The sequence below is a fragment of the Peromyscus californicus genome, unplaced genomic scaffold (assembly GCF_007827085.1).
Source record: "Peromyscus californicus insignis strain IS unplaced genomic scaffold, ASM782708v3 Scaffold_5__1_contigs__length_169319896, whole genome shotgun sequence".
NCBI classification, from domain to species: domain Eukaryota; kingdom Metazoa; phylum Chordata; class Mammalia; order Rodentia; family Cricetidae; genus Peromyscus; species Peromyscus californicus.
Window position 1 is genome coordinate 156,432,447 of NW_026294573.1, and position 11,419 is coordinate 156,443,865.

General features: G+C 39.9%; 1 long non-coding RNA gene across 1 annotated transcript; it reads left to right on the forward strand.

Moving 5' to 3' along the window:
* Positions 1–227: 227 nt before the first annotated feature.
* Positions 228–2,760, forward strand: LOC128096069 (uncharacterized). Its single transcript, XR_008213521.1, has 3 exons — positions 228–272; positions 402–494; positions 2,613–2,760. It is a non-coding gene; the product is annotated as an uncharacterized LOC128096069 (long non-coding RNA).
* Positions 2,761–11,419: the final 8,659 nt, after the last annotated feature.

The following is an 11,419-nucleotide window of genomic DNA, read 5'->3' on the forward strand; positions in this document are numbered from 1 at the left end:
GTTGAGGAGTTAATAGGCCCTATGGAGGAGTCTACAAGAACAGGTTTGTCATAGAGTTTATCTCTTTTGGTGGTTTAAAATTCAACAAAGATCTCATTTAAAAAAAGACTTGAAAAAAAAAAGGCACCAAAAGGTTTGCTTTCAAGAACAGGTTTGTCGTAGAGTTTATCTCTTTTGGTGGTTTAAAATTCAACAAAGATCTCATTAAAAAAAAGACTTGAAAAAAACATGACTTGAAAGTTGTGGAGAATGTCATAACTAAGTCACTGTTGGTAAGCTGCTGTGCCTGAAGTTTGCTTCGGGTACAGCGATCAACAGGCAAGCACACTGATGCTTTCAATCGATTTCATTGGGATACTCTCCTTGTTCTTTATCAATAATGTTACTATTTTACATTTCAGATTAAATCCAATGAAGGCAGCTATGGCTTTGGGCTGGAAGACAAAAATAAAGTTCCAATAATAAAGTTAGTGGAAAAGGGGTCTAATGCTGAGGTAATATAAATTAGCATTTTTGTTAAAAGTCTATCATCATACAATATAGTGCCAAACTGAAATCGACCTTTATGTGTTTGTTGAAGATTGTGTCTCTGAAGTTCTGTAAAGTAGTGTTGGATTTGTAGCAGCTGAGGCTGTGTGTCGGTGATGATGGACCGGGGAGGTGGTGGTACTCCAGAGATCTACAGCTCCCAATTACCGAGTTCCCAAGTGTCATGTTCTGTGACTTCAGGATCTTCCCAGTCATGAAATCTATCCTAGGGCTCTGTGGGAGCTATGTAGGATGTGACAACTGTGCTGTGTGCCACATGGTCATTGTGTTCAACCAAAGGCAGCATCTTCTGTCTTCCTCCTCCACTGTCTTCTCTGGGAATATGATTTCCATCAGTAAAGCAAGCACGTTGGCTTTCTCATTGGATTAATGCCAATTGGCACTCTCTCACATCACTAGGGTTTTAAACAGTGGAATCTTCTGATCATTGACTTCTTCACTGAGAAATAGTCACTTGATAATGGTTATCTATTAGGTAGCATTTTAGATTCTGAGAGCATGGAAATGTAGAAAGCAGACAAAATACAATGTTCTGAGCTGGACTGATAATTTAGCCTAACAGTCTTTCTGTATAAGGACTTGAGTTCAAGAACCAAAACGCACATTGAAACAAAAGTGTGGTGTGTTCAGTTGTGATCCTATGTTTGGGAAGTAGAGGCAGGTGAGCTCCTGAGGTCACAGGCTAGCTGTCCTAGGCTGCTTGGTGAATACCAGGCCAATGAGAGGCCTGTCTCAAGAAACAAGGTGACAAGGTTGATATCACTTGAGGAACAACAACCAGGGTTGCCCTCTGGCTGCCACATGTATGTACACACATGTACACACATATGAACTTTCCCCCTTCCTCCCTCCTTCACTCCCCTCCTCCCCCCTCTTTTCCCTCCTCTTCCCCTTCCCTCTTTTCCCTTCTCTCCCCCTTCCCTCCTTCCTTTCTTCTCTGTCTTCATGTGGCTTCCTTTTCAGTGCTGTGCCACAGTGATGCTGGATGTAAGACTCTTTACCCTGCTGTCTAGCTTACAAGATACACAGCCCCTAAGCAAACACCTCAGGATCCAGGTCTTTAATAAAAATGTAAGAACTGCAGAAGTAGAACATACATAATATTAAATCTGTTTACTGAAGTCAGTGGTACTTTGTATATATTAATACTAAAGGTCTTTTATTTTACCATCAAACACAAATATGCCAGATAAAGCTTTCTATCCAGCACTCCAAGTGCAAATACATTGCCGCTGGTTCAGTTGTACTCTGCTAGTGTATCTGATCACAAAATGACTATGGTTAATAGTTCTCTAGGAGAAGGTCCTTCTCCTGGGCATTTTTAGAGGCTGATCTTAGGGCACAGCTTCATCTTACTCCACCATAGACAAAATATACTGTTTCATCAAACAGCTGCAGTCCAAAACAGTGGGGGATTTATGTGCAGTCTTGCTGGTTAAGAACATCTGGGCTAACTGTAGGGGTATTGTCGTCCTTGTCCTTTCTCAGCATGGTGCATTGGGGTCAACTCTGCCCTTGGCACTTGCTTGGATTCCAGGCCACTCCTTCCATTCCTCGGTACTAGGCACACCATGCTGATGTAGGCTGGAGATTCCTATTGTCTGTGGTCAATACATTCATATGTTCAGAGGGTGACATTTTCTAAGTTAAATAAATATATATGCAATATGTATATGTAAACACATATATTTATATAATATATAAAACATATGTAAAAGTAATTAACCTGGAGTTTGTACATTAAAGGACAAGTTGTTTTTTGGTTTTTTTAAATTAAAGGGTCTGTTACTACAACACCAAGAAAGAGCCAAAGATGGGTACAGTGTGCATGGGGGTGGGGCAAAGGTTGATTTCAGTAAAGCTGTTCAATCCCATTCATGATGATGGCACAGATTTATGTTACTTCATTCATAGTTCTATTATATACATTTATATAAAGCTATTGTGTATGTGTTCTCATGTCCAAATCAGTACATGCTGAGCCTTCCCCGTGGTTCAGTTTTTGAAAACCTAAAGTATCTATTAAATTATCATCCTAATTCTTCTTGGCATTTCTTCCTTAGATGGCTGGCATGGAAGTTGGGAAGAAGATTTTTGCTATTAATGGTGACCTGGTTTTTCTGAGACCTTTCCTGAAGTCGATTGCTTCCTGAAATCCTGCTTAAGCAGCAGAAAGCCTCTGAGAGTCCTCGTGAGCACAAAGCCAAGGGAGTAAGTGATTCAGTGATACTTGGATGACGCTAAGGACCAGGTAGTCATTTATCATCAGCTTCCCCTGTCTGAACATGTGGGCCTCCTCAGTACCGTGAATATAGGTCTTCAGAGGACAAAGGACACTGCATTGTTTATTAGGATAGGTGCTCACTCCTGAATTGCATGGTGTTGGTGGCCATGACGTTTTTCTTTCACTGTCCAAACTTTGCTGCTTTGGATTATGTCGAGTTTGACTGAGTAAAAAGTCATCTAGTAGACCACCTAAAACCCAGGAAGAAAGAGTTACATGTTTGGCTGTAGGAAATGTTGGTGATTAAACAGTCTATAACGTAGTGCTCATCTGCATAAAGTCAAATCTAGAAGGTACACCATACATGTGTATACTTAGGAAGACACCTTTTCCTTTAAAACAAAACTAACCCAAAGCTCTGTTGATCTCTCTATTATATATCTATATAAGTAGAGAACTACCGATGTTTGTGTTCATCTTTCCTCCTTATAGCGAAAGAGCCGAGGGGACTTAAAGGGGTAGAGGAGTATTCTGTACATCCCAGTATTGACTCTGCAGCCTTTATTGGTAAAGACTTAAGAAACTTAGCTAAAAACTGTATTTGGGTACAGAGGCAGAGGTGGTTCTGGCGGGACACAGAAGTCCCATTAGGCCTCCTCGGCCTGAGCAGAGGGGCAATGATTGAGGAGCTGCGGTCCTTACAGAAACAGCATAGATTCAGGCGCGTAGATCAGGCATGGTCATTACAGAAACAGCAGGATTCAGGCACGGTCCTTATGGAAACAGCACAGATTCCAGCGCGGTCCTTACGGAAACAGCGTAGGCTCGGTCCTTGCGGAAACAGCGTAGATTCAGGCGCGGTCCTTACGGAAACAGCGTAGCCACGATCCTTATGGAAACAGCGTAGATTTAGGTGCGGTCCTTATAGAGACAGCATAGATTCCGGTGAAACAGCGTAGATTCAGGCGCGGTCCTTAGGGAAACAGCGTAGATTCAGGCACGGTCCTAATAGAGACAGCATAGATTCCAGCGAAACAGCGTAGATTCAGGCGCTGTCCTTAGGAAACAGCGGTGGATTCAGGCGCAGTCGCCATGCCGACAATAAAATCACAGATTCCCAAGAAGCGTGCTTTGCCTTTCCTGCTGAGTGGCCCCTTGCAGGTCCAGGTTACTGAGCGGGGCAAGGGACCAAAAGCCGTATGTAGCTTCTCATATAGCCATTCTCCAAGGTCTCAACTGGCTAGGAACCCTACATCAAAATTTGTTGGTGTAAATCCCTCACTCCCCTACAGACTCTGGCTTCGTCCTGTTTTCTGACATTCTCCACATCACCCTCGAAGAACAAAAAATGCAGACTTCAGGCAAGTTTGAGGCAAAATACCCCAAAAGGACCATTTTCCTTAAGAGGAAAATTGGTTGAATTTTCAGAGGCAATTTATGACTTGCTTTAAAAAAAAAATTATTACAACAGACTGGAGAGCTGACCCTGCCCCCCACCTAGGCAGAGTGCAGGAGAGCAGGCAAGCTGACCAACTCAGCTACCACCCAGGCCCAGATCCAGAGCTTTGAGTTGGGGGACCCCATCCATGAACTGCTGGAGCATGAAGAGGCCAGTCCTGCAGAACCAAAGCCGCAGGATCTTCACAACACAGGTCAACAACAGGATATCCAAGAGGAGTCCCGATGAAGGTGCAGTATTGGTAGTGTAGCAGAAGCCAGAGGCCTCGAACCCGTCCAATGACTGGTTTCAAAAAATATATGCAAGTAAAGCTGTTTGGGCAAAAGGGTAGACTGCACGGCGCTGCAGCTCCACGGCCAGATTTTTTGTTTGTTTGTTTTCTTGTCTTTGGGGGAGGAGGTCGCAAGGGCAGAATAGCAGATATGGAGGGACAGGAGATGAGTGGGTTTGGGATACATGACAAGAAATTCACAAAGAGTCAATACCAAGTTTAAAAAAGTAAAATAAAGGAAAGAAATTAAAAAAATATTTTATTATAATAAATATATATGTAAATGTATGAGTGTTTTGCCTGCATGCATGCTCAGTGCACACAGAGGTCAGTTGTGAGACACCATGTGGGTTCTGGGACTCAAACTCAAGTTCTCTAGAAGAGCACCAGAGCTCCTAACCACAGAGCCATCTTTCCAGTCTCTGTGACTTGCCTTTTAAAGCATACAGCTTAATCATGGCATAAAATACAACTGGTGATCTGGCCTTACAGGGACTTGTGAGTGACTCCAGGAATTTGAGATGTCCAGGGCCTGGAGTGGGTGGGGTTGGTAAACAGACTGGTTCCTGCTGCCCTGCCTGGCATTGTAACCACAAGTGACCAGGCCTTGCTGTCTCTCCAGCCTCATCTCATTTCTTCCTGCTCAAACCCTGTACCCACAGCTGCTGAATCACTTACTAGTGCCATGGGAGCTTATCGAAAACCCCCTGAACCCCGAACCCCGAACCAACCCCTCTCTCTTTCTTTCTTTCTCTCTCCTTCTCACCATAACATGCCTCCCACTATACTTGTCCTTATCTTTCCTCTTGGGGCTTCCTCTGGGGGTGGGGGCGCCCCTTAGGAGGCTTTTTATGACTCCTCCACGTGTATTATATTAGCTGTCCCTCTGTGTCCCCGGGACCCTAAACACGTCTCTATCCTGTAGAACCAGGCTCCTCTATCCTGTTACTCCTCACCCCAGAATCCCTCTGAAATCTCTATAATTGACGGTTGTCTGGCTTGCTGGCGAGTGCCCTTTACCAGCTAAGGCGTCTTACCAGCCCCATGTGTAACATTACCCTAGTACCAGAAACAGAGCTGTTGATAATATTACTTTTCCTATCAGTGTGATGATTGCTGTACACTGTCGTTTCTAATAGGGTGCATACATTCAGTCCTTACCATCATTATCCAAAGACTTCCAACTCCTTAACTCACAAGTAATTCTGCGGAACCCATCCCGGGGCACATTGTGTCTTTCTTTTTCTCAGATTAAAAATTTTCTCTTCAGAGGCTAGAGAGACGGGTCAACAGTTAAGAGCACTGAACGCTCTTCCAGAGGACCCAGGTTCAGTTCTTAGCACCCACATGACAACTCTGTAACTCCAATATCTGACACCCTCACACAGAAATACATGCAGGCAAGACACCAATGCACATAGAATTCTTTTAAAAATTAAAAAAAAATTCCCTCTTCATATTAAATTTCCAAGAGTTTCCCTTCTGCTTTATGAACTCCTGAATATTAAGGCTGACCTGCAAACGCTCCCCCGCTCATAAAGTCTCTTTGACCCCTGTGATAGTTTGAATGAGAAATATCATCTATAGCAGTGAATCTCAACCTTCCTAATGCTGCAACCCTTTAATACAGTTCCTCATGTTGTGGTGACCCCCCCAACCATAAAATTATTTTCATTGCTACTTCATAACTATAATTTTGCTACTGTTACAAATTGTAATGTAAGTATCTCTGTTTCCCAATAGTCTTAGGCAATCCTGTGAAAGGGTCATTTGACTCCCAAAGGGGTCACAACCCATAGGTTGAAAACCACCACACTGTAGTGATACTTTGTTTGTGCTCTAACAAAGATTGTCTGAAGATCAGAGGGTGGAGCTAACCATTAGTTAACCAAAGAGGTCTAGGGGTGTACAGATAGACAGGAAGTGATATGGCTGGGTAGAGAGAGGAATGTAAGGTGGGTGAAGACAGGAGCTCGGCCCCTTTTTCGGTAGGAGGATTCAGAGAGGTAAAGGTGACTGTGGCTGCTCCTTTACTTCTCTATCTTTCAGCATTTACCCCTATATCTGACTCCAGATTTTTATTATTAAGACCAATTAGAATTTGTGCTACACTGCTCTCTAGGCTCAAGCATTTGAGCACTGGGTCCCCACTTAGTGGTATGGTTTCTGGAGGTTTAGGGGGCATGGCCTTGCTGGGAGAAGTACATCACTGGGCATAGGCTTTGAGAGCAGATAGCTCTGCCCTGCTTCCAGCATGCTGTCTCTGATTCATGCTGGAGATAAGGTGTGACCTCTCAGCTACCTGCTCCTGCCACCAGCCTGCTACTCACTGTTGTGCCTCCCCACCATGGTAGACTCTTGTTGCAGAATATTCCTTTATACTATGTGAGGATGTGTCACTGTGATTGGTTTAATAAAGAGCTGAATGGCCAGTCTGGTCTATAGAGTGAGTTCCAGGACAACCATCCTGTTACATTTTTCTTCTAATTTTTGCCCTCTCCCAGTAAGACAAGAGAATTGACTTATCTCTACTTTTCTCGTGTTCTTTCTCGTACTCTTTTGTTGTTGTTGTTGTGTTTTAGAGCAGAAACTAATTTAACTCCTATTATTTGATATCCAGAGAAGTAGAATTACAAGTCTCTAATCAAACTTTCACTTTCAAAATCCTGCTGTGACAATTGTTACTTTTTCCAATACTTAGGGGCAATGGGATACATACTGAAGACTGCAACATTGCTGATAAGTGAAACCACCCTATAACATAAGATGAATTAATATAGTGTGGTATTTATGTATTAATTATTGGAAAACAACAGGTTCTTAATATGTTATATTTTTGTTTAAAATGTGTTTACACAAAAGACAGTTGATATATGAACAGCAAAGTAGTCAATATAACACAAACAATTTTAAATTGTAAATATAAAAGTGTCTGGTTCATGGAAATAATTTCAAAGACTGTTATTACATGTCTAATGAAATTATGCATAAGAAATAATTTTCAGATTAAGAGACAATAAAGAAAGAAACTATACAAGAGATTCTACAAGAGTATGTTGCATATAAACATCTTATACTTAAATACATATTCATGTAAGTATGTATTACTTAAGTCTATATAAATATATCAGCCTCATATTGAAAGCACGAGAAAACTGTATCTCTATCTGTTCATCTCCACAGGAGTGAAGTCTCTCTAACTAACTCCTTTAGGTACTGAATGCAACAGATTTCCTGAAAGGGAAGGGCTAGTAGCTAAGAGTTAATTTGAAAGATCACGCTCAGCTACAGAGGTACCAGAGGAGGAACCAAGTTGGGAACATCAGTTTTTCAACTACTTTTTCCTGAATTGTTGTGGGAGCAGTATCTTTCAGATTGACATCCTGGATGGCAATGCCATACTTACACAAAGCATTCCAGGCATGTCTCCATTTCAGTTTTTAGAGGCTGCATTCAAAGAACACAGAATTTAGCTGAGAAGGTTTGTATTAAAAAATGTGGAAAAGCAGTGCCTGGGATAAGGGATTAATCAAAGGAAAAAATTTACTAGTGATCCTGTCTTGGTGAACCCACTTTGATTTTATACTTAAGACTCTCTTGACAATAAAGTAACAAAATTAATGTCTAAAATGTTATAAATAAAATCCTTTATTCTATCTCCATTTTTAATTCTTTAATAATTTCACATATACTAACAATGTAATATGATCACATACATCCCACCACTTCTCCTTCCAACTCACTCGTAATTATGTCCCAACTTCACATCTTTGCCTTCATTCATTTCTTTTTGAGATTATAACATAATTAAAACATTTCTCTCTTCCCTTGCCTGACTCCAAGCCATCCCACATACCTTTCCCCACTCTTCTTTCAGTTCATGAGCTCTTTGTTCACTAATTGTTATTGTGTGTATATATTTATATGGAGAGAGAGATGATAGACAGATAGATATAGATAAATAGATTTAGATATGTAGATATAGATATATTTCTAAATATAACCTGTTTAACCCATATGATGTTACTTCCATGTGTGCTTTCAGTGTTGACTGTTTGCTACTGAACAACCAATTGGTGTGCTCGTCCCTAGGCAAGACTTCTCCAATTCTCAGCTTTCTTCAGTTGCCTATAGTTCTTTGAGTAGTGAGTTTTTTATTTTGTTTTGTTTTGTTTTTTTTGATTTTGAAGTCCTATTAGTACTGCTTATATATGCATGGATATGGGGCCCTAAACTGGAACATAGGAAGCCCATCAGTGGCCACAACTTCAAAAAATGATTCTCACCTCTCCAGCGAATACCAACTGCCAACAGCACCTCAATACATGGGGAGGCCTGGAAATCATGACCCCCATCAATGTAGAAACCTTTGCTAGATTGTTCTTATGTAGTTCCTGTGTAAGTAACCACAAACAGGATGAGTTCATGAGTACAATGGGCATCCTATACCCAGAAGACAGCACTTCACAGTACTCCTCCCCAGCTTCAAGGTCTTGAATTGTTTTCACCTTCTCTTTCGTAGATATTTCCTTGGTTTCAGCAAGAAGTAGAGAATTAATAAAGATGTTCCATTCAGGGCTGTTGTATTCAGTTTCTTCTGTACTTTGAATAGTTACATGTTTCTGCATTGAGTGATTCCTGCTGTAAAAACAAGTTTCTTTGGGTTGAGGTCAAGGTTGAAAAGAGCACAGGTCCTAGGTCATATCTGTTTCACCTTCTACTATATTCTTGATATGATTTTAATTCTTTTTGTATTTTAAATTCCTCAATATATTCCACAATTTTTACATATATTCTCCAGCATTATCATTATTGTTCATAAGAGCAGTTGTCACTCAGTAGATTGCCTTCAGCCTCATGCCTGGTGTTTCACAGTTCATAGTTTTCATAAATGCATGATGATGGGTTTTCTCATCATAAAACCACACAGATTTTTTTGCTGCCCCAAATGCCTTCTGTGCTCTTCCTGTTTTTCATATCTCCTTCACTCAAGTTCCTGTAGGCCACAGGTCTCTTTTTCTGTCTATATAGCTTTGCTTTTTCTCTAATTTCATAGTTGGAGTCATACAATATGAAGAAGTTCTGGTTGGCATTATTCATATCCAGTGCATTATTATGTGTTGTCACCTTAGGCAACCTGATGTTTTTATGTCAGTATTAATGGTGAAATAATTATTATGCTTATCTATACTTGTCATAAAACCACTAAAATATTCTTTTTGAGAAAACCTAGTGGATTATAAAGCATTACTTACTACTGTTTTCCTACTATACAATAGTGATCTACAGCTATTTATTTTAGACTTAAAGTTTAATAGTAACTTTCCAGCATATTCAAAATTTTATCTCATTGTTATTTTTACCTTAACTCTTTCTGTTGAGAAACTGGAAAAGAGTTTTACTTTTATTCCTTTGATGGATATCTGTCTCTTTTATTTCTACTTTAATGTTTTCAGCATTTTAGTGTTCTTTTAAGTTTCACTGTTTTGGACTGGATGGATAAGTAGGTGTTAACTTCATCTACTGAGCTGTTAATTTCACATAATTCTTTGCATGGGTATAGTTCATTTTTGTGGAAATATTTCAAATATGTCTTCCATCTTAGTGAAGGCTCATTGGGTCAAGACCTTAAATATGAAAGAAAGAGATCTGAGAATGATAATTCTCACTAAAGAAATGCACCACAAGTGAAGGACTCATGAGTTGAATGTGAAAAAGAGGAGGAAATGTGTAACAAAGTTAGTGGAATTATAAGAAGCAGATATAGTGAAGTTATACTAAATGGTGAAACTGCTTACTATCAGGGAACAGGAAAGTTAATAAAAATGATCTGCATTTGGCTATGGCTTAGGACATAGAAAGTAGGTGCTTCCTATGACCTGTGTGTAGATTTCCCTAAAAGAAATTAGAACAATAAATGTACTGGGGATAGACACACTGTGCTTCTCACATACTGAACCACTGACTGAATCAAAATAATTTAACATATCTGTGCACCAGATTTTGTCATTCAGCAGGTACTCAGACAGACTTGGACACTCCAACACTAAACTTCTATACTTGCCTTTCCAATGATTGGTTCGCTTTAGTTAATTAGGCCTGTCTATAGAATCAGAGTCAGTAAGGATAGACACATATACACAGGCTTAATAGAAAAAAATCAATACATTAAGTTATTAAAGGGTGACTCATCTTCAAGTCTTCAAGTGAGTCTTCAAATTACAGGCTCCTTATTTAAGAAATATTTGTATTTCAATTTTATATTTATTTAAAACAACAGTAACAAAAAGCCCATTTTCTCAGTGATTCCAAAATCTGCAGAGGTAGTGAGTGATGTTGCTCAATGGAAATGTGTTTGCTAAGTGTGTAGAAGGCATTGAATATAGTATAGCACAGCAAATACCAAGCCAAAAGGAAACAAGAACATGATTACAGGCTAATGTTTATTTCAACTTCATTAAGTGCACCAGAATGATTTTATTATTATGTCATGTAAATGGATTTTTATTTGTTAAGTTAGAAGTGGTTTTGCTATTGTCTATATAAGATTATTTTTTTTCTGCATCTACACTATAAATTTAAATAAATAAAATGACACAGTGATTCCTTCAATACGGGAGTTCAATTTTGCCACCAAAGGACACTTGGCAGTGTGTGGAGATGTTTTTGGTTGTTACAGCATCCTCACTGTGGCACTGTCACTTAATGGGTGACAGTCCATGACTTTTCTTAAACACCCCATGGTGCACAGAGAAGTTCTATGTATGAAGGACAGTTCAATCTCAAATAGCAACACCATAGTTGGAAAATCTGCAGTGGTATCCAGAGGATAGTTTACTGTCAGCATGTGGTTCTGACTACGTGAAGATAGTCTCGCTGTCACTGAATAATGATTTCAAGGGCTAAGAACTAAAAC